Here is a 24,192-nt window from a genome sequence, read left to right on the forward strand (position 1 = left end):
CATAACTTCTTATTTTAACCTAACACCCCCATTCACACACATACGCTTGAAAATCAATGATGAACCAATTTTTTTTTTAAATGGTGTTTTAAAAATGAGCTGTTTCTTAAGAATAAATAAATAACTGGGTTGTTAGTCTTTGTGGGTTTCATTCCTGATGGGTGACGTACCTAGTGTAAACAAAAAGTCAAATGCCACTTGAAGTCGCCATGCAGATTTGATGAAACAGTCTTTCAATAGATAGGCATTCAAAGCACTTCAGCTGCAGTAGGCGTCACACAGTTCTTTCAACGATGAACACAGCAATAAGTCTACTTGAATTTTAAAAACCAAAAGTCTCTCAGTCGAAACTTCACTGTAAATTCCAAAAAACACAATCAGTCAAGAGAGGTTCAATCTTGAAGCAAAGACTTCTTAGATTGGAAGTAAAGAAAAGGAATTTTGCTACCTCCAATGGTCTCTTCAAAGGGTTTTTTCCTCCTTGGTCAATGAACATGGCTTGTAGCTCCTTGTAGAAGTTCAACTGAGAGAAATAGACAGCGTTTTCCTTCAGTAAGCACGCTTCGCTGGTGTTTCTCAAAACTGGTTTTAGCTGGTTTTTCCACACAGTTAAATTGAAACAGTATACCATGTGACCTCTCCACTCTCCTGCAGTTGCCTAGGTAACATATGCAGCTGTGGCACACTGTTCTCAGAAATCTAACACTTCTCTGTCTTAAAGGCAAACTGTTTCAAACAGAGGGAAAAAAAATACAGTTCCATGACAATAGGATGTTTCCTCTGGCTGTTGAGTCTAGAACCAGGGGACACAGTCTCAGGATAAGGGGCAGGCCATTTAAGACTGAGATGAGGAGGAATTTCTTTATTCAGGGGGTGGTGAATCTGTGGAATTCTCTACCTCAGAGGGCTGTGGAAGCTCAATCATTGAGCATGTTCAAGACAGAAATTGATAAATTTCTGGATACTAATGACATCAAGGGATATGGGGATAGTGGGGAAAAATGGCGCAGAGGTAGATGATCAGCCATGATCTGTTTGAATGGTGGAGCAGGCTTGATGGGTCGAATGGCCTACTCCTGCTCCTATTTCCTATGTTCCTATGTCCTTGTTTTCAAAATACAGGCAAATTCAAAGACTCTTGCTTCGTGTCAATTAGCTTGAAAATATGTCTAAAGTGTGAGATGTCAAATCCCGTTCATATTGTCATTGCTCCTTAAAATCTAGTGTATTATATAATGTAAACAAGACTGTTAGATTTCAAAGATCATTCATTGATTTACATCATCTGAAATAAGAACAAAGAACAAAGAACAGTACAGCACAGGAACAGGCCATACGGCCCTCCAAGCCTGCACCGATCTTGATGCCTGCCTAAACTAAAACCTTCTGCACTTTCGGGGACCGTATCCCTCTAGTCCCATCCTATTCATGTATTTGTCAAGATGCCTCTTAAACGTCATTATCGTACCTGCTTCCACCACCACCCCCGGCAGCAAGTTCCAGGCACTCACCACCCTCTGTGTAAAGAACTTGCCTCGCACATCCCCTCTAAACTTTGCCCCTCTCACCTTAAACCTATGTCCCCTAGTAACTGACTCTTCCACCCTGGGAAAAAGCTTCTGACTATCCACTCTGTCCATGCCACTCATAACTTTGTAAACCTCTATCATGTCGCTCCTCCACCTCTGTCGTTCCAGTGAAAACAATCCGAGTTTATCCAACCTCTCCTCATAGCTGATGCCCTCCAGACCAGGCAACATCCTGGTAAACCTCTTCTGTATCCTCTCCAAAGCCTCCACATCCTTCTGGTAGTGTGGCGACCAGAATTGCACGCAATATTCTAAGTGTGACCTAACTAAAGTTCTTTACAGCTGCAGCATGACTTGCCAATTTTTATACTCTATGCCCCGACCGATGAAGGCAAGCATGCCGTATGCCTTCTTGACTACCTTATCCACCTGCGTTGCCACTTTCAGTGACCTGTGGACCTGCACACCCAGATCTCTCTGCCTGTCAATACTCCTAAGGCTTCTGCCATTTACTGTATACTTCTCACCTGCATTAGACCTTCCAAAATGCATTACCTCACATTTGTCCGGATTAAACTCCGTCCGCCCAAGTCTCCAACCGATCTATATCCTGCTGTATCCTCTGACAATCCTCAACACTATCCGCAACTCCACCAACCATCGTGTCATCCACAAACTTACTAATCAGACCAGCTACATTTTCCTCCATATCATTTATATATATTACAAACAGCAAAGGTCCCAGCACTGATCCCTGCGGAACACCACTAGTCACATCCCTCCATTCAGAAAAGCACCCTTCCACTGCTACCCTCTGTCTTCTATGACTGAGTCAGTTCTGTATCCATCTTGCCAGCTCACCTCTGATCCCGTGTGACTTCACCTTTTGTACCAGTCTGCCATGAGGGACCTTGTCAAAGGCTTTACTGAAGTCCAGATAGATAACATCCATTGCCCTTCCTTCATCAATCATCTTTGTCACTCCCTCAAAAAACTCAATCAAATTAGTGAGACATGACCTCCCCTTCACAAAACCATGCTTCCTCTCGCTAATAAGTTTGTTTGTTTCCAAATGGGAGTAAATTCTGTCCCGAAGAATCCTCTCTAATAATTTCCCTGCCACTGACATAAGGCTCACCAGCCTATAATTTCCTGAATTATCCTTGCTACCCTTCTTAAACAAAGGAACAACATTGGCTATTCTCCAGTCCTCTGGGACCTCACCTGTAGCCAATGAGGATGCAAAGATTTCTGTCAAGGCCCTAGCAATTTCTTCCCTTGCCTCCCTCAGTATTCTGGGGTAGATCCCATCAGGCCCTGGGGACTTATCTACCTTAATGCTTTGCAAGACGCCCAACACCTCCTCCTTTTTGATAATGAGATGACTGAGACTATCTGCACTCCCTCCCCTAGGCTCATCATCCACCAAGTCCTTCTCTTTGGTAAATACTGATGTAAAGTACTCATTTAGTACCTCGCCCATTTCCTCTGGCTCCACTCGTAGATTCCCTTCTCTGTCCTTGCGTGGGCCAACCCTTTCCCTGATTACCCTCGCTCTTTATATACGTATAAAAAGCCTTGGGATTTTCCTTAATCCTGTTTGATAATGACTTTTCATGACCCCTTTTAGCCCTCCTGACTCCTTGCTTACATCAGGTCAAAGTTGAAAAAACCTAATACAAAAGCAAAATGCTGTAGATACTGGAAATCTATAATAAAAACAGAAAGTGCTGGAAATAAGCAGCAGGTGTAGCAGCATCTGTGGAGAGAGAAACAGAGTTAACGTTTCGGTTGATGCGAGGTCATTGACCTTTACCATTTGGTAATGCGCTTTTCCCCCTCCACAGATGCTGCCTGACCTACTGTGTATTTCCAGCATTTTCTGATGACTAAACCTAATTGTATGGGTCACAGAAGGCTTATTTAGCCAAAATAATTGCCAGATATCTATATCGCAGAAGATATTAAACACTATTTAAAGGTGACTTTGATAGCCTGTTCATTACCCCATAAAATGTGGAAAACACCATGGGGCTGATTCAAATGAGATCCATTCCCAATAATTGCTTCAATTGGTGTTTTAGTTAATGCCAAGTATTCTAATACAGCTTAATTTAATATTGCATGAAAATGTGAAGTAGCAGTAATTGTTGTTAATGTTAGTTTAACATCAGCAATGATGGTGAACATGTGGAAACAGCATTACATACAAGACAATGGAAGCTTGGGCATACTTTCAGTTTTTATTTGCTCCCCTCTTCATTGTCTTTGAACTGCACTATTGACAATGATATCTTTCAAACTCATAATAACACTCTTTTAATAAACATAATTTTGGCAATAATGCTTTAGGTGTAGATTCAGGACATTAAGCAGCGGATTTGAATAAAAGGATCATTATCTGTTATTTAAAAAGTCTGCTGTAACTCCAGGATTTGCTTTGATAACATGGTTCTCTCGATTAGACACGGAGACATTTTAATTTTAAAAAATAGCATTTAAAGTCCCCATTATAGGAGAATTGAGGGAAGATGGGGATGTGGTAAGGAATATGGGATTAATGTAGAATTAGTATAAATGGGTGGTTGATGGTCGGCACAGACTCGGTGGGCCGAAGGGCCTGTTTCAGTGCTATATCTCTCTATGACTCTATTGAGATCCTATAACTTGTAATAAGAATTTGCTGCTTTGCTTAGATTTCATTTACTTTAATGAAAGGAAGAAATCAGTGAATAAAAACAATTTTTTGAAGAAAATTTTAAAAGCGCTGAAAAGTTAGGCTAAAAAAAGATTTCCAAAACGTTTCGTAATATCTACCTTTCTTATCCAGCTTTTGTTCTGCTGACTGTTAACTGAGATGGCAGAATGTGTAATTTTGTTCTTTCTGCACTTTATTTCTATCTTTACTACTTTCTTCTGGCTTTCTGTCCCCAGCACATTCAAGATCCTTGTTTTCAGTTTCAAATCTGTTCACAGTGATGCTTCAACTTATTTGAGCAGTATTTTATCCAACCTACACTTTCTATTTTTGCAATCTCTGACAGCCCTGCAACCCTCCGACAACTTTTCATCCCTCCAACTCTGGCCTGTCATGCATTCCCTACTTCCTTCAGCCCATTAAAGGCGGCTGTGGCTTTCACCATCTTTCACCCTACGCTCTAGAAATCCCTCCCCAAATCTCTTTGCCTCTCCATCTCTCTCCTCTTTTAACATAGTCCTTAAAAACTACCTCATTAACCTGTCTGTTACAATCAGGTGAAGAGGGGTCAAAGCGCTCCCCTCTTGTCCCTCTCCTTGTTTGACTGCAACAGGGTTTATTTCATTTTTGAACAGAGTGTGCTTGCCAATTCAGTGGGTGTTTGACTAGTTATGTCCTATGATCATAAAAGAACCAATCAAACAGGTTTTCTTGAGTAAAACAAAAAAAAAGAGGTGAGCTTTACTGTACTTAAACCGACCTAAGTAAAATAATAAACTATGCTCCACCTTTCACACACATACTTGAGGGTCACACACACACACAAATAGGTTACAGAATGGGGAAGGATAGATTGGTTGAATTAGAGTCTGGAGCAATAAAAAAGGGTATATAGTCTGTGGAGGTTGGTGATTCAGTTGCCTTTTGGCTGAACTCAGTGGTCCTGAGGCTTCCGACTTGTAGATTTGGGAAGCAGATTCGATAGTTCTCCATGAAAGCAGTGATGAGGATGAGTTCCATCATGAGGTCTCTGTCTGCCGCAGTGATGGGCTTAGATGGTGACAGCCAGCAGGGTCCCATTGTTCAACTGATTACCTTTGAGTGGTTTGTCTCCACCAGTTTAACGTCCCAAGTGTTTGCCTTGAAATGACTGGCCAGGTGATGCACTCCAAACTACCCAAGTCATTGTTCTGAAGGGAACTGGCCAGACATCCCGACTCTTCTCGATGCATTGGAATGTAGGGATTTTGATGCAAATTTCATAGACCATTTTTGCTGCTAGAAGTCACCTTTTTTCAAATTTTAATGCAGGTTTTCAGCCGATGGATTAAAAATTCATCATTCGGCAGAGCACATGTTCGTGATATCTCCTATGTTTTTGGCTTAATGTCAGTTTTTGTCCTGTGAAGTGTGTTGGAATGTTTTAATATGTTAAAGGTGCTATATGAGTGTAAGTTGTTGTTGCTGGCACCTGTGGAACTATACCCCAGCATGATTTAGCACCTTTAAGCGAGACGGGAATGATTGGGGGAGGAAAATACTGTGAATTAAGTTATGGTAAGAATCATTCTCATCAGACATTTTCAAAGATAAGAAAGATAATTGAAACCCAACAAGTCGTTAGTATTTTTAGAACCACACCACAACATTTAAAGACTGTCTTTTGGTAGTTTATTAACCATCTCATTATTCTTGCAGTATGTGTGTTTTTCTATCTTGCCAACAGTATTTTTACATAACTCAATACACCATCAGTCCTTAACCACTGGCTACCAAAATAATAGCTGGGCTATTAAATTTCAAATAACACAAGCTCATGTTTTGACTCGCCCTTCAAAGATCATCAGGAAGGATTTGAAATATAGTTGTGCTAATTTGGACAGTGGGAATATGAATGACCAAAATTCAATATTGAAAATTCTTTGTTGCACTACTGTTAACTATTTTGTGTAGGCTTTTAAAACAATATGTATTGTTGATTTACTATATGCTTCAGTATGTTCACACAGTAATTGTATATTCCTTCACATATGTGATGATCAGTCACAATGATTGTATAGGTCGGTGGCTCAGATTGACTGCTTTTGCCTTCAAAATAACAAGTCAATCCTGTGTGAGAATAAATCAGTTAAATCATATTAGTCAGCATTACATAGCCAAATATGTTGTTATTGGCACCTGTTATCTTCCAAGCTAAATTAATATGCAGCTGTGTAGTCAATAGGGATTTCCCACAACACCAGTTTGTAATATATTAAAATATTAACCTTACCTCATACTGCATAAATCATGCTATATTTCAAATAAACCACATAGTATGCAAAACACAATTTTTGGCTCACAATTCCTTTAAAATTGTGTAATATAAAGGGACCAGGAATGGGTCTCAAATTCCGTGTCAGTGTTGGAAAAACCCCTGGTGAGTTACAGTTCACAGCCCGTTTAAAGTTAACAAATCACTCACACCTGTTTCTGTCTGGCTCATGTACTGTTTAGACAGACACAAACAAAATGCACATTTGCTTTGTTACTATGGAGGTATGGAAAATCAGAGAGAGACCCACAACTCCTGAGTACCACTCTTCACTTCGTACACCCCTCTCCTCTATCCCTCCAGTTCACTGTTGGAGGACCAGTAAAAGAGGTGCATAATTTTTGTATTTTCACTCTGAGGATTCATAAAAAGCTAGGTTCATTGGGAGCATGGAGCTCACCTGTTTTATATTATATTGTAGTCAGAGTATGGTGTTGTCATCAAAAACAAACTATCAATGTAAAAGTGTAAAAGTGCCTAAAACCCTTTACTTTGGCGAATGAACGTTCTGCTTATCTGAAAATCTGAAGGAGAAGATAACTAATTGAATGGGCTGGCAGTATGATTATAAAATACTCACCCTTCGATGTGTTCTAGGTGGTTAGTTTTTAATTATCTTCTGTATTTCCATGTAGTCTATCAGTCAGCCTGGATGACATCCATTAAAAAATAAATTGTTACCACAGAGGTTAATTCTGTACTTGTGAAGCTGAGAAACAGGACTGCTCAGTAATGGAACATTTTTCTAGTGTTTATATTTAATGTAAGAACCTTCCCCCATGGTCCCAGTAATGTGGTTTCACCTTAACCTCAGACAGTCATCCTCTTACTGCATTAGTGTGATGTTTCCATGGCTCACACCATTCATTATGGGGTCTCTCTGAGTGAGATTGTCAATTTAATCACAATTGATGTTGAGTTATGAGCAGTTTCATTCTGCGAATTTGTGCCAACTGTGAAATAGTTGAGGCTTCCCCAAGTTCTTGTCACATAGGACATTTCAGCTATCAGACTGAGGAGACTGTAATCTTGTCACCTAGGCTGGGTTTACATTAGTCCCAAGAAGTGAAAGGGCAACAGGGGTGAAATTGATATGGTGTGCATTGATAGGGAGGGGAGTGAAATTTGACATCCATGGTAGGGCAAAATGGGGTGACAGCAAATCGACAGCCCATTTTACACCCGGCTTCATTTCTTTTTTTATCGAAGTCAATGGAAAAGACAATTGGCCAAGGTGAAATATGGACTGCTGATTCACTGCCACCCACTTCATGCCACTGCTAAACACCAATTCCACCACCAATGTACCTTGAAAAAGCATTTACTTAACCCAAAAATGCATTCATTTTATAGATGAAAAATAAAACAGTCTTTGAAATGAGTGTAAATGTTCTATTTTTGGATCTATTGAGTGAACAACAGAAATCCAACATGGACTGAGGGAAAACCAAAACAACCATAGTCTAGAAAGAGGCCAAATCTTATCAATGGCTGGTAGTGAATATTTGGGAATCTTCTTAATGCTGTCATTAACAGACTGCCACTCAGGAGTGATTTTTTTGAATCTGTGCCAAAATGCACTGCATCACTTCGGCACAGCTCATATTGAAAAATTGGATGGGTACCTTGAGAGGCATTGACTGTCTGATCCACTCAATATCCTGATATTCACTTCCCCCAGGTAACACAATGATGGAACATTTTTTTACTTCATGTTGTTAATGTAATACTCTCTCCAGACTGTCCCAGTAATGTGGCTACACCCCAACCTGAGAATATCATCTGGCACAAATCCAGGAAAGTCTCCCCCATTACATTCTATTGATCAACGGAATAGATGTCTCCTGTGTGCAAAATAAACCCACAAACCTTACCAGCTTTGTTAACATAATATTTAAAGACAAAGAAAAACCGCACCTGGAATACTGTGTGCAGTTTTGGTCTTCACATTTAAGAAAGGATATACTTGCACTGGAGGCAGTGCAGTGAAGATTTACTAAATTGGTTCTTGGGATGAGGGGGTTGTCCTATAATGAGAGGCTGAGTAAATTGGGCCTATATTCTCTGGAATTTTGAAGAATGAGAGGTGATCTAATTGAGACATACAAGATTCTGAAAGGGCTTGAAGGGAAGAAGCTGAGAGATTGTTTCCGCTGGTCAGGGAATCTAGAACATGGGGACAGAGTCTCAGGATAAGGGGCCAATCATTCAGGACTGAGATGAGGAGAAATTACACCCTCAAAGAGTTCTGAATCTTTGGAATTCTCTACCCCAGAGGGTTGTGGATGCTCCATCGTTGAATACATTTAAGGCTGGGATAGATAGGCTTTTGGTCTCACAGGGAATCAAAGGATATGGGGAGCGGGCAGGAAAGTGGAATTGAAGCCCCAGATCAGCTATGATCATATTGAATGGTGGAGCAGGCTCAATGGGCCATATGGTCTACTTCTGCTCCTATTTCTTGTGTTCATGTGAATTAGAGAAATGCTTTTCACAGTAAATATTCTAATGTGAAGTAGCAGTATTATCATCTATGGAGTCTACTCAGAGCCATAATTATAGCTGAAAGCACTAATTGAGTTTTAGAACTTGAAAACATGATCGTCAAGAACATTTTAATGACCTTTCATGTAGGTTTAATTACAATCATGTTTTATAGGTAGAGCTTTGATAATTTTTAAGAAACACAGATTTTTTACTCTTAAAATTATTTTCTGAATAACCATTGCAACTGACAAATAGACGTACTGAATATATTGCTTCATTCTAAACCAAGAAAAATTTGAAAAAAAAAAGTAAATAGCGTGATGCAGAAATAGTGCAATGAACTCTTTAAAAGGTTATGTGAAGAATGAGGTTGAAATTATTACGCGCTTCATTGTTAAGACCCTTCACATTACTGACCGTGCTCATGAATTATTCTTAAGACACCAAACCTTTGCCTTCAGGCTTAATTGAAAAGTGCGACTTATAACATCGAAGGGCACACCATTTTCGCTTCCACTAATGTTCTGAAGGAAAGAATGTGTATTCACTGTAAAATTAGAATGAGTCCAGTGCCATCGGCTTCTTAATTAAAGTCGACTTCCAAAGTCGAGTTTACCCAGTAGAATTCAATGCGTGAGTGGAATCCGACAAGGAAGCCTGAAGGAATAACATCGTCAGACTTATTAGTAACCACAGAAACGAAGTGTTAATTAAGGAACGTGTGATTCCCACCTTCCAACTAATTTCCAGGAATGTGAACAATATGCAAAAAAGCTGCCTGTCTTATAATAAATCATAATTACAGCTAACATTACACTGACACTAATGGTCCCAGGACAGCACAGAGGAAGGCTGGCTAATTCATATTAATGTCAAATGAGGCAGCTAAGTAACACCATAAGAATCGACACGGAAATATGTTGACATATTTAACTATCATCAACTGCACAATGCGGTCTTCTGATGTGTATTTGCTAAGAATATGCGTGAATGCCTTCAGCTGAAGACTTTTTTTCCCTTTCAATACAAAACTTTCAAAAATCAATTGGAATATCAAGTTAAAATGCTCCAATGTCGCAATTACCAAACGGTGGTGTCTTCTGGTGAGCTATGGAAAACTAACATAGGAGGGATTACTTTGAGTTTGAATGCACCCACCAGCTAAACAATGGAGGTGCTAGAGAATATGAATTCACCCAGGGTATAAACAGGGTGAGTGTAGAATCGACTCAGTGTCTCCTGTTTCCCGCCCAGCAGGAACAGTTAAAAACAACCCCCAACTGCAGATATCAAATGCTTCAGGAAAATTAAATTTCGTATTAAGCACAAGTGTGGAAAGATCTAAAAAAATGTTAAGTTGCACTATATAAAGTTGTTGAATTCATTTTAATTCGAAGATAAAAATAAAGAACAGCTTTGAGTATGAATTCCAAATTTATGTTCACTCAACCATGCACGCATCTAATTAGATCATTGTACGTTTCATGTGTTGCTCTAAGTTACAGCCGCAGAATTTTATATAGATGAGAAAACTGTAAAAGAATAGACAATCCACCAAAAGTATATTTATTCCCAGATTATTATGGTTTTGAAAATATGACTTGAATGTATATAGTGCCTTTCATGACCACAGGACATTCCAAAGTGCTTTATAGCAAATTAAGTATTTTTGAAGTGCAATCACAGCTGTATTGTAGGAAATGTGGAAGCCAGTTCACACACAGTAAGTTCCCACATACAGCAACATGATAATGACCAGATAATCTATTTTTGTAATGTTAATTTAAGGTATAAATATTGGCCAGGGATAACGCCCCTGCTCTTCTTCAGTATACTGCCAGGGTATTTTTGGGCTGAATTTTATGAGGCCTCCGGCGTCATGGGTCTTGGTGGGGGGGGGGGGGGGGTGAAATTATCTGGGTGGTTGGGGGGGGCGGGGAGCGGAGAAAATACTTTTTCTTGGGCGTGGGGATGGTGTGAAAGTGTTGAAGAGTAAATGTAATGAGGTTGGGGGGAAAAAGTTAGGGTTGGGAATAAAGTTCATTTTTGTAATTTGGTCCATAAACAAAAATTGGAGAGGGGAGGGTGGAAAGGGACCCCATCTTTTATTTAATTTTTTGAGGACAATATACCGTGATATAACTTTAAAAATTAAAATTGATTTGAAGGGCTTGAAGCCCTTTAAAAATGGCACTGACACCAGATGCCGTTGCCAGAGTGGTCGCCCCCTCTACATCACCGGGGGCAGTCACTCCGCCCCCTCCATTTAAATTAGCCCCTGCACAAAATATCACAGGGTCTCAGCAACGGTGCATCTGTGCCTGAAGACTGTGCTGCCACGTTAATAAATTTCAGCCCTTTATTTCTACCTGAGAAGGTTTAACACTTCACCTGAAAGACAGCACCTCAATCAGGACAGCACTTCCTCTGCACTGTACTGGAGTGTCAGCCTGTATTTTTATGCTCAGTTCATGGGGCTTGAACCCACAATCTTCTGACTGCGAGATAACAATGCTACCAACTGAGCCACTGATGTACAGCTACAGACAGCAAAGACAGAGGGAGTGATTTTCAAATGCTGGCCACCTATTTCCGACCTGAAAAATGGGTGGCCAGCAAAGGGAAATCAAGTGGGTATCTTGGACATTCTTTGACTTCCAAAGCCCGCCTGATTCAATTTTCAGACAGGCTTTTAAATGGGCACCCAACATTCTTGCCCAAAACAGATGGGAGGCCATTTAAATATAAAAAATGTGATCTTACGCCAATTATTGGAAATCATTTACAATTTTCATGTACACTTAGGCACACCGTGCACACTAGGCTCAATTGTACGTCGTACTGAGCAGTCAGGTGGCAGGACTATATCTCCAACACAGAAGTCCTTGAAGCGGCCAACACCCCCAGCTTATACACACTACTGAGTCAGCGGCGCTTGAGATGGCTTGGCCATGTGAGCCGCATGGAAGATGGCAGGATCCCCAAAGACACATTGTACAGCGAGCTCGCCACTGGTATCAGACCCACCGGCCGTCCATGTCTCCGTTATAAAGACGTCTGCAAACGCGACATGAAATCGTGTGACATTGATCACAAGTCGTGGGAGTCAGTTGCCAGCATTCGCCAGAGCTGGCGGGCAGCCATAAAGACAGGGCTAAATTGTGGCGAGTCGAAGAGACTTAGTAGTTGGCAGGAAAAAAGACAGAGGCGCAAGGGGAGAGCCAACTGTGCAACAGCCCCAACAAACAAATTTCTCTGCAGCACCTGTGGAAGAGCCTGTCACTCCAGAATTGGCCTTTATAGCCACTCCAGGCGCTGCTTCACAAACCACTGACCACCTCCAGGCGCGTATCCATTGTCTCTCGAGATAAGGAGGCCCAAAAGAAAGAAGAAGAACTGAGCAGTCTAACCAGTGGTCTTTAAAAGGGACCTTTGCAAGCTGGTCAGGAAAAGGTAAGTTTTAGGTTTTGTTTTAAGGAAAGGAAATGACTTGCATTCACATAACAACTTTCACAACCTCAGGACATCCAAATGTACTTTACTGCCAATGAAGTACTGTTTGAATTGTGATCACTGTTGTAATGTGAGAAGCACTGCATCCAATTTGCACACAGCAATGAGATAATGATCAGATAATCTGTTTTAGTGATGTTGTTTGTGGGTTAAATATTGGCCAGGATTCCAGGGAGACCTCATCTGCTGTCCTCCAAATAGTGTCAGGGCATCTCTTACATCCACCTGAGAGGGCAGACTGGGCCTCGTTCTAACTTCTAATTTAAAAGACAGCACTTCTGACAGTATAGTACTCCTTCAGTGTTGCACTGGAGAATCAGCCTGGATTATGTGCTCAAATCTCTGTAGTGGGACTTGAATCTTCTGACTCAGAGGCAAGAGTGCTACAATTGTGTCAAATCTGACACATTTTAGGACAGGGTTGTCCAACATATGGCCTGCGGATGTAAACCGTACCCGGACATTCCTCCTTTTTGCTGCGTGGTTTCTGCCTTTGGCCATTTGCTTTGTCCTTTCCTTGAATCAGAATTTCAAACTTGGCTCCGCTGTAGTGCCAAGCGCCAGCTACGATAGTTGCTCTGGGGTCAAATCCACCACTTCCGGAATGTCAGGCACCTCAATGAACAGATACAGGTTTGTCAGGACCCCTCTCCACATAACTTGGCATGCCGAGCAGAGCGGTAGAGCCTGCCTCTATTATCCGCATTTATGGTGTGTGCACAGACAGAGGGGCTGGATTTTATAAACTCGCCACGAGATGATCTTGGCAACGAGACAAAGAAACGGCAGCCTGCTCATGAGGGCCTCACGCCACAGAACTGCCACAATCTTCCATGCGGCGGCTCATTTGCATCCCCGGGGCGGGCCACACCCCCCCCCCCCCCGATCACATGGAGGGGGCAAGGACATAGAGAGAGATGGGGGAGAGACATGGGGTGGGGAGAGAGATAGATGCAGAGGGAAGAGAGAGAGGGCAGAGAAAGAGATCAATATCGCTCCTGACAGATGAACATTGATCCGGAATCCTCTGCATCACTACATCAAGTGTGCAGGAAGAGATTGACTACTTATGCAAGCAAAAACAACACCAGGAATGTCACTAAATCATTGTTCAACATAGTGATAAGAAAGTAAGTCAATAAATTAGTCTTCTCATTGACAGCTTCTTCACAAAAATGCACATTTGTTGTTGTTTTGATTAATAGTAATATAAATTTTTAATTCCTTTACCTTTCCAAAATTTTCTCCCTAGCCCCCTATGTAGGACAAAAATTGTAATGTGCACCCCCCCCCCCCACCCACACGAAATCCTATTTTAGGATTTCTGTACAAACCTGTCAATTTTTAGCCTTTCAAAATTCACGAGCCGAGCGCCTGATATTGCCCACAGCTCACCGGTCAAATTCAAGTCAGGTCTGAACTGCAAAATAGTTTGGGCCTCCTAATGGTGGCTGTGGGCAGATGCCTTGGATGCGCCACCAAATTCAAGCCCTTTTAGATTGACATTAATAATTGCCCCGAGAGTGTTAGTGAGTTATTCTCCTCCTTTAGAAAGCCTCAGTGAGAGATTATTGTTGGCAGTAAGAGAAAATTGTGGGTATAAATGCAGTAGAATCCTTCCATAACCTTTCCTGTTCATTAATATATTGCTATAACACATTCTGTGTGGACATTTGCAATAAATCAATGAGATTTTGTTTGGGTTTTAATTTTCAATTTGTTTTTAAGCAAGGACCTCCTTTATATGTTGGATGTTTAGGTCATGGAGATAGACTGGAATACAGTCCATTGACAGCCATAGAAAAGTAAGTACACATGCAAACATCATTCTGTCCTGGGCAATGTGCAATTTTCTTGCCTTTTCTGCTGCTATTGTTCATCAATGAGACAGTGTGCAGGTTTTTTTTTCGTATGACTACATTTTCTTATGGGGTGAGGGAATAATCCTATAATATTGTCAGACAGCAAGCTCTAGCTGAGATCCACCAAAGTTACATTGATTTTGTGGTCTTGCCAAGAAGAACACCTGAGTCAGGCACCTACTGTTATTAATACATCTGTCTGGCCTGTGATAACTCATTCAGTCCCTGATGGGTAATGCAAAGCCATTAACAGGTTGTTGCCTTTTTGCCCTCATTTAATTACACCCCAAGGAAAGGGTTTTGTCAGAAGGCTTGCAGACAGACTGGGGTGACCCTCCACAGTCTCCAGATGATATGACTGGGTTTTAATATTTCATGCCAGGACTAAGCAATAACATACTAGAGGACGTTGGTGTATGTCAGTAAGCACACCATACCACACTTTACAATGTCTCATATTTCAGCTGAGACTTTTAAGAAAAGTAATTGGAATATCAGAGGCAATTTTCATTGGACTTATTTTAGTATTACAATAATTTCTATCATGCAAAATATAAGAAACATCCTATTCAATCAAGGTTGCACAATAAATTTTACAGGAATTTTGCCCTGTGTGTATTTAAACAGAATGATTTTATTTAAAGATGTGGTTACAACAAAAGTTAGCAATTATATTTTTGAACTTTTAAAATATAAACAAAATGACAATCGTAAATTAGTGGAGGCAGCTTCATTAAAGCCACAAACTCATCACGTCACCTATCCACAATGCAAATTTTCTTTAGCACACTCTACCTTAATGATATTGTTCCTTATATCATTTTAGATATGAGTGTGAAACCATTTCTTTTCATCAACAATCATTCGGTTCTTTTGTGGGCAGGGGATGTGAACATCTGGATTTCTTGAGAGCTGAGATATTTCATCATGATTTAAAATAAATCACTGGATGAGGGAAAATGTTAGGAGGTGATTTTAACACTACCTGGTGGGCAGATAAAATGGCCCAGCACCCTTACCCACCTTTGAGTCGCCAACTGATTTTATCATCCTCAACTGAGTAAGCACCAAGATTATCCGCCCAAAGCCAACGGGGTCCATTTTTACATAAGCAAGCTGGATCCTGATGAGAAACATCAGGCACCAACTGGAATTTTAACTCAGTGGCTTGAGCAGAAAGCCATAGTGGCTTTCCCACCAGGTGAAATGACAATTGGAAAAATAATCTTTAGTGAGAACAGCCCAAACAGGTATGGTTTTTATCTTAATAAAAGCAAAATACTGCGGATGCTGGAAATCTGAAACAAAAACAAGAAATGCTGGATTCACTCAGCAGGTCTGGCAGCATCTGTGGAAAGAGAAGCAGAGTTAACGTTTCGGGTCAGTGACCCTTCTTCGGAACTGGTTTTTATCTTTCTTTGTGGGACCATGCTTCTCTGCCCCTCACTAGAAGAGCTTAGACCTCCACTGTCACAGACTTGATGCCTTTCCCTCAGCTGAACAGGCCCAACCGCTGATCCCTCCACTATATACTGTTGGCAGGTGGCCTCCAGGCCACGCGATTTTCCACTTCTTCCTGTTAATTTCCCTGCCAGAACAGGTAGGGAGTCGGCAGTGAGATTTAAATGAAGCGAGGAAGTTAAAATACATTGGACCTCATTTCTGGAGCAAGGGATAAGTTTCTCACTCACACCTCCACTGACTCATTGAGAACACAGAGTTAAAATTGGGCTATGCAGCTGCAATCTTCAGAGGACTTCTGTTCCATTGCTCTCCTAACCTACAACTGAAACCTTTAGAACAGGTATATATCCAGATTCCGTGTGGATGCTTCTCTGTCATGTTTGCGATCAAATATGATGTCTCTAAGAATCTGCTTACCATTCCTGTCTTTGATATTAACCCCACGTCCCCACAGTGGGCAGGAGGGAGTCAAGGTTCAGCCAAGGTGGTTAAAGACTTAAATATGGGCTATGTATCCCCAACACCCCACACACACCTTTTTATTTTTACAGTGTGAGACACTTCATTAACATTTTTAAATTGTTCAGCCTCCCACCTCCCAATTGCTAACCTCTCTCATCCCTCCACAGCATGGCCTTACCAGGTTCTTCAGCTGTTTTCAGCCTCCAGGCCCCTTCCCATCTCCTTGTAAATAACAGGCCAAATGGATGCTGTATGCTGCTGTTGGTCATAGTCATATTGATCCTTAGATCTAGTCTAACGAGCTGCTCATCCTGATGTGATTGAGAAGACCTCAAAAGGGTAGAAAGTAAACCCACAGCAAAAGTACTGCAAACAATCTCTTTCCCACTCGTGGTTAAGAAAGCAGCCATAAGTAAGCTAAAAGTACTCAATATTTATTGCAGTAGCTCCATGAGATTGAGTCAGCCCCCTCAATTGCAGTTCTGTTCTGTTATGAAGATGCTTCTATAATTTTTGTTACTTTTTTTGAGGACTCATATTTAAATCATGGAGATGGATTCATTGGAAGGCTGAAGATTTCATAAATGCTGGACTTTGCTTTGTTGTTGACAGGTCACTGAAAGGACACTGAGATATTGTTTGAAAACAAGCTTTACTGGAAATCATGTGCTTTGGGCTCAGTAAACAATAGAAACCTTGGTGACCTCAAGAAGATGTTTATAGAGAAGCCACATGTCAAGATTTACGGAGGTCAGGAGTTTGACTTTCTGTTTTGAAGACTGTTGGCGATCAACTTGCCAAGGCAAAAACACACAGCCCACCTCTTTCTCTACCTCTTTGAAGAAACCCTGGAAAGATCCAGTGTGGGACAACTAAAATCCCTGGTGCTGCATCTCTCCTGAGAAGCTGGAAAAACCTGCCAGATTAATTCTCAACGCCAGCTGAAAAGAACTGATTTAGAAACGATCCCAGTGACTCATTTCCATATACCCAGATGCCAGACCAAAAGGGACAACTGACTTCCTTCCATACCTCCTCTTTTTTCTTCAAGAATTAGTAAGTATTTGACCAAAGTTTTTTTTGTCTTTTTTTGTAACAGACCTCTGCAGAGAGAATTTCTGTAGCTTTTTCAGAGTGTGTGTGAGTGTGTGTGTGGGGAATTTTAAAAGAGAACTTTTATATTTCACTCTGTGTGTTAATGTTTTGCTTTGTTACTGGATAAGTCTTGTTTGATAATAAACTGATAATTTTGTTGTTTATTAAAGAAACCTGGTTGGTGTATTTTATTCTGGAATAAAGAGTAGAGTCTATGATTGACCGCACTGGTAACTGGGTAAACATTTAAATATATGTTGTGATCTGTGGAGAAGTGGAACTAGAAAAGACAGTGCACTCCTCCTGCCTTGGTTGTAGCAATTCTCACCTTGCTTCCACTGCCGACTATCAGGAAGCTCGGGAAACCTGTGAATCTGACGTTAAAGTGAACACTATGTTGAAATATTGTTCTAATTGAGTGAATAATGTATATTATTAGGCAACCCACTACTCCCGATGGAGCTGCAGGCACACAGCCTAATGCACTGGAATAAAATGCCGAAGTCATGGGGTTGCAGCCGGCTTCCTGACCAACTGTCATTTTCCCGGTTTAACACCCCACCTGCACCTAAATCTGTGTGCTCCTTGTTGTATGATTGCCTTTAAGAGGGATGTCCCTTGAAGATCTTAATATGATAATAAGCCAAGTACCAGGATGCAATGATGTGACTCAGAACCAGAGTCACTTTGCAACTGTAACACCCAGAGTAAGGTTCTGTAAATAGTTAGCTCTGTACTGTACCTATTAGTTTAGCTGTTTAATAAATCTGTTTGATATCTTCAACCAACTGGACTCCACACATCTCATTTATGTTGCAACAGACAACATAAAAGAACTCATTACATGGTGGCAGCTGTGGTGAGGAGACAAAGTCTGAGGTTGAAGACCATGGTTAAAACAGCTCTGAAAGTGACCTTTCCTACAGCCAGTAGCGAGAAAGTTCAAGAAAAATACTGGGTCAAACAGTGATAAAAGAACTTACCACAAGTTGTAGAAGACAGAGCACAGAACGACAGGCTGCAAGTAAATCGGGTAAGTCATTGTGCCGATGGTTGAGGGATACTGCTTTAAAAAAAAAGCTTTGACGTCCTTCAAAAGATTGTTTTTTTTTTCAAAAGCTTTGTGTAGAAAAAAAAGGGAAAGACCCGATTTCTTTCCTGAGCTGATCAAGGTCGGCGGCACTACAGGAGTCATCCATTAGAAAAAACATGGGAAAATCCAGATCACTGCAGAACCTTCATCCATGCAACCAAAGTTTAAAAAAACCATTAAACCACTCAAGCATGAATAGGAGCTTCCATTCACATAGCCACAGCAAAAAAACCCTCATAAAACCATTCGAGCATAAGAACATATACAAACTCTAGCAGCTAGTGACCAGCTGTGTAAACAGACCATCTTAAGTGCTGCAAAAACAAACTCTAAGAAAAGCAATTAAACTGCAAGTCTTAAAGCAAGTTTTAAAGAAAAAGAACAGCAGAAATATGGATACCAAATTTCTCAGCATGAACTGGAAGGCCTTGGATATCCTATCCAAGTGCTAACTGTTCAAACAAAGAATGCAATTATTCTTCACAGACCAAATAATTGTAGAACCAGAAAAACAGGCTTTAAAAATACTAATAGAAGTTGGAAATGAGGGATTACACAGAATCAACACCTCTGGACTATCTGACGAGGACCAGAAAGTTCCCACAAAGATATGGAAAGTGCCCAAAGATCAGCTCCGATTACGAGTGAATTTTAGAATTCACCGCATTGAATTGATGTCCTACAGGCAACAGCCATAGGAATCAATACACCAATTCATCAGCAGATGCCGTAGTAAGGGCAATGAATGTGAATTCTCAGAAACTGAGCTGTCGGACCGAATAATGGAGCTAGTGATTGTATCGAAATCCATTGAAGCATTTCAGAAAGACCTCTTGGGGAAAATGAAGGGTCACAGCATTGATGCACTGCTGGAAGATGGCAGCAAATACAAAGCCATTGTAGCTGGACAACAGCACCTGCAAGCACTAGGTGCTGCCAACAGCATCAGCACCATAACCAGGTTGAAAAGAACAAGCAAGCTGTGTGGTAAGTGAGGTCTGTCCCATTCATGGAGTAATTGCCCTGCATTTTGTAATCTGTGCAAGGCATGTAGTGCAAAAGGACCTGCGCCCGCCTATGCAAGAAGTCTGGCTCGAAAGACACAGCCAGAAGCTGCAGTAGGACAGGCACAGAAAACAGGGCAACAGCAGAAATGAGAGCACCAGAGACCTATGTAAACGCAAGCTGATACACAAAGTCCACAGCGAAACAGCCCTGAGACAAGACTCAACAAGGAATAATTCTCGGCCAGAAGCCGAACAGGCGTTCCACATTGTGAACCTGACACATCACATTGGTGAAGTCAAACAACTGGAAGCTGTTGCCACGATTAACATCACATGCCTGAAGAAAGCTGGCAAACATACACTCAGGGCCAAGGTTGACACTGGCGCAAATATCCTACCAGTCCGAATACTCAAATATATGTACCAGAGCCCTTGGAAATCAGTCATACAACCGACAACTGCCAAGTTATCTGCATATAGCGGGTCACCCATTCCTTGCAGTGGTACACTAACAATGCAATGCAGCTATGGCAAGTTGGCATTAAAACTACAAACATTCTACCTTGTAGACATGAGCAGACCAGCTATGGCAGTATTATCAGCGTGTAAGGACCTCAACATCATGACCATCCACGAGGTCACCAAGGTACCCATTACAGCAGAATAGAACAAGTGTACCCACATTGAGTCAGTCCAAGACCTACAACAAATGTCCCTGGACAGTTTTGAAAACATAGGAGATTTCAAAGGCGATGCTGTACTGCACCTCAGAGAGGATGCAATTCTGTCAATCTCCTAGAAAGTACAGCATGCACATACAAGAAAGGTTTAAGTGCGAGTTCGATGACACGAAATGCAATGGCATCATCCGTCGAGTGCATTATCACACAGACTGGTGCAGCTCAATTAAATGCATACTGAAGAAGGATGGAGCAATCAGGGGATGTCTAGATCCGAGGAGTCTAAACCTCTACCTAAAGAGATGCTCTCACAAGATTCCTACATTAGAGAATTTGAATCCCAAGTTCACAGGAGCCAAATTCTTCTCCAAGTTGGATGCTAAACATGGATATTTGTCAGTACACTAGCCAAAGAATCTCAAGAAGTTACCACCTTCAGAACACCATTTGGAAGATATTGCTTCCAGAGACTACCCTTCGACTTATCTGTCAGTCAAGATCTATATCAGCAACATATGGACAGAATTATAGAAAACCTGCCTGGCTGCATATGCTTTGCCAATGATACTGCGCTAATGGGTAAAACCAAAGAAGAACATGATCGAAATCTCCATTCTCTGATGGCAGTAGCTCATTGTGAAGGGCTCGGTTTTAACAGCAAGAAGTGCCAGGTGAATGTGAGTCAGATCAATTTCTTTGGCTCCATCTATTCAGGTAGCAGAATCCTTCCTGACCCAGGCAAAGTCGAAGATGTAAGGCATATGCCTACTCCATATGACAAGGAAGATCTACAAAGAAGTCTTGGATTTCTCAACTTCTTGGCACCATACATTTCAAATTTTTCTGACAAAGCCTCATCACTGAGGGAGCGGTTAAAGAAAGATGTATAATTTGTATGGCAGGAGGACCATCAGCATATGTTTGAGTCTCTCAAACAAGCATTGTCAGCAGAAACCTGTACCCTGCAGTACTACGAGCCAAGGAAGAAGACAATCCTAGCAGTCGACACTTCACAGAAAGGGCTAGGAGCGTGCCTTCTGCAGGATGACAAGAAAATTGTATTTAGGTCCAAATGTTTATCTTCAGCACAGTCCAATTACTCAAGCGTAGTGGGCTGAACTTTATTGGGGCGCCACCGTTGCCCTTTGAACTTGGCGGGGCGCCTGCATTCGCCGGCCGCCGCCGAGCCCCCACGCTATTAATCGCATGGCTCATTAGAATCACGGCGCCGAGATGGCCTCCCCATATTCTGCGGGGTGAGGCGGGACATTCTGCACAGGGAGAGAGTTTTTGACAGTTGTGCAGCAGGTGCAGGGGCCCTATTTTAAACACCCCAGCACCTGCTTCCTGACAGCTGTAAAAGAATACTTTCCTGACTGCTGAAGAGCGGGGCTGCTGTCAATCTGGCAGCAAAGCAGAAAGTGCTACAGAAATCCAGTAGGTCAGGCAGCATCTGTGGAGAGAGAAGCAGAGTTAACTTGTCCAAGTTCACAGACCTGAAAGTTAACTCTGCTTCTCTCTCCACAGATGCTGCCTGACCTGCTGAGTTACCCCACCACTTTCCACTTTGCTGCCACATACTTACCCTTCTGTGTCCCAGTGTCCTGTGAAGTTGCAATCCTCTTCTTCCACTCAAGTGTAACATTCCTTCTTGTAGGCGTGCCGCACCTGGGTGAATAATCTTAATTTTGCACATTCCAGGATGTGAGACCTAAATACACCATAAAAAGTACTACAGAGGACACACTGACCCAAATGGGAATGCATAGGTATCACAGTAATGTAAATACATCTTTCACTAAATGTTCCTCACCAATGTCGAGAGATACAGCACTGAAACAGGCCCTTCGAGTCTGTGCTGACCATCAACTACCCATTTATACTAATCCTACATTAATCCCATATTCCCTACCACATCCCCACCATCTACCTACACTAGGGGCAATTTACAATGGCCAATTTACCTATCAACCTGCAAGTCTTTGACTGTGGGAGGAAACCGGAGCACCCAGCAGAAACCCATGGTCACAGGGAAAACTTGCAAACTCCAGACAGGCAGTACCCAGAACCAAACGCGGGTCGCTGGAGCTGTGAGGCTGCAGTGCTAACCGCTGCGCCACTGTGCCGCCCATTTGTGTGGTCCTTTTCACTGTGCAAATGATGTGTGCCAGCATGTAGTGCCAATGTCACATCCCTTTCCACCATTGGCCCTTCAGGAGAGCCAATGAATGCAATAACATCATTGCCATGCCACCTTTACTCATGAGCGTCTCCACGGACTCAGTGACATGGACATTGGCTCAGCCAGCTGCTGCCTCTAACGGTTTACACAGGGATGCTGCAGATGTGGACTGGTGCACAGCAGGTGAGCGAGGGTGATATGTGGCTTGCAGAGCTCATGTTGGTTCCTATGGAGCAGACAGCCTTTGTCTGATAAGCCACTTCCGTACATCCCTACCTCACTGCTAGCCCTGCGTGCAGAGCCTGGGTACCATCTGCCCTCTCGTGTGTCCTTCATGTTGTAGGTCTTCAGCGTCCTCATAGTCTGAGGAGGAATCTTGTTGACGCCTCTCCTCATCATGCCAGGCCTGGCCCCTATTGGGTGCGTAGTTGTGCATAGCAGCAAAGAAAGGAGCTGGCCTTTTCGGCCCATAGTACAGGGCGTTACCCTATACATCCAGGCATTGGAGGTGCCCTTTCAGCATGCCGATCTCCTGCTCAATGGTGGCTCATGTAGCTCAGTGGCTGGCGTTGTATCTCTCCTCTGCAGCAGTGGTGGAGTCTCACACTGGTGTCAGAAGCCACATCTGCAAAGGATTGCCCTTATCTCTAAGAAGCCACCCCTCCATCTGAGCCAGTTCAGTGAACAGCGGTGGCAGCCAGGACTGGCACAAGACCCAGGTGACATGGCAGCTGCCTGAGAAGCGGTCACACTTTCGCTGCGAGCATCTGCGGTGTTCACATACCAGCTTCACCTAGATTAAGAGGGCTCCTTTAATGGTGATGTCTGCAGGTGGTAGCCTGGCAGTAGGCCTGATGGCCACATGAGTGCAGTCCATGAACATTACAACCTATGGTTCTCCGGCAATGGTGCCAGAACCACTGGCCCTCTGGGCCTGGCTGTGGGAGTCCGTCCTGAAGTGGACATCCGGTGCAGGGCATTGGTGACCTCCCTGAGGCAGCGGTGCACTGCTGACTGTGTAACCCCACAAAGGTCTCTGGTGGGCCCCTAAAATGCTGCAGAGGCGTCAGGCATGAGAATCACTGCCACAATGATGAACAAAGGCATGGGATGTCCACCGGAGCCCATGGGCTGCAGGTCATCCTTGAGCAGGGCACAAAGACGTGTCATCACCCTCTCCATATGCGCAATCTACTCTGACACTGGTGCTCTGACATCCAATGGCATGTCATGTGGGGCCTGTAGATGCACGGTAACTGTACTGGCGAGCTCCCCTTGGGGGCTGCTGCTCATGACCAGGGTCCTCTATGTGGATTGCACCTGCCTGTTGGTATTGCCTCTGGCGCATACAGATCCTCATGTGCAGAGGATCACACAATGTAAGATGAGCCATACCTATTTCCATGTGATAAATAAAGTTGAACCCTGCATGTATTCGAAGGTTCCTAACAGGGCAGGGATTGGTGTTGGCAGGTACATCAGCTGTTTTCCTGGATCAACTATTTGGTGTGCCATGGCATTGCTCATCTTGGCCAACAATCAGAGTGGCACAGCAAGACCAGATCAAGATCCTACCAGCTGAATCGATTGCCCCTACCATCCATAACACCTTAATGCTCCTGCCCTTTCTGGTACCCTCCCCAGACACAGGGTGCCTAGTGTGTCATTGCCCCCTCACAAACACAGAGTGTACACTGTTAACGGAAGGATGGTACACGGTACCTAACTTCATGCCAGCACAGTTTTCCCTCCAGTAATCCCAGACCCCCTTCCTTTCAGAATGCAGAGTGAGACCCCTGCATATCC

The sequence above is a fragment of the Heterodontus francisci genome, chromosome 24 (genome assembly GCF_036365525.1).
Source record: "Heterodontus francisci isolate sHetFra1 chromosome 24, sHetFra1.hap1, whole genome shotgun sequence".
Lineage (NCBI taxonomy): Eukaryota > Metazoa > Chordata > Chondrichthyes > Heterodontiformes > Heterodontidae > Heterodontus > Heterodontus francisci.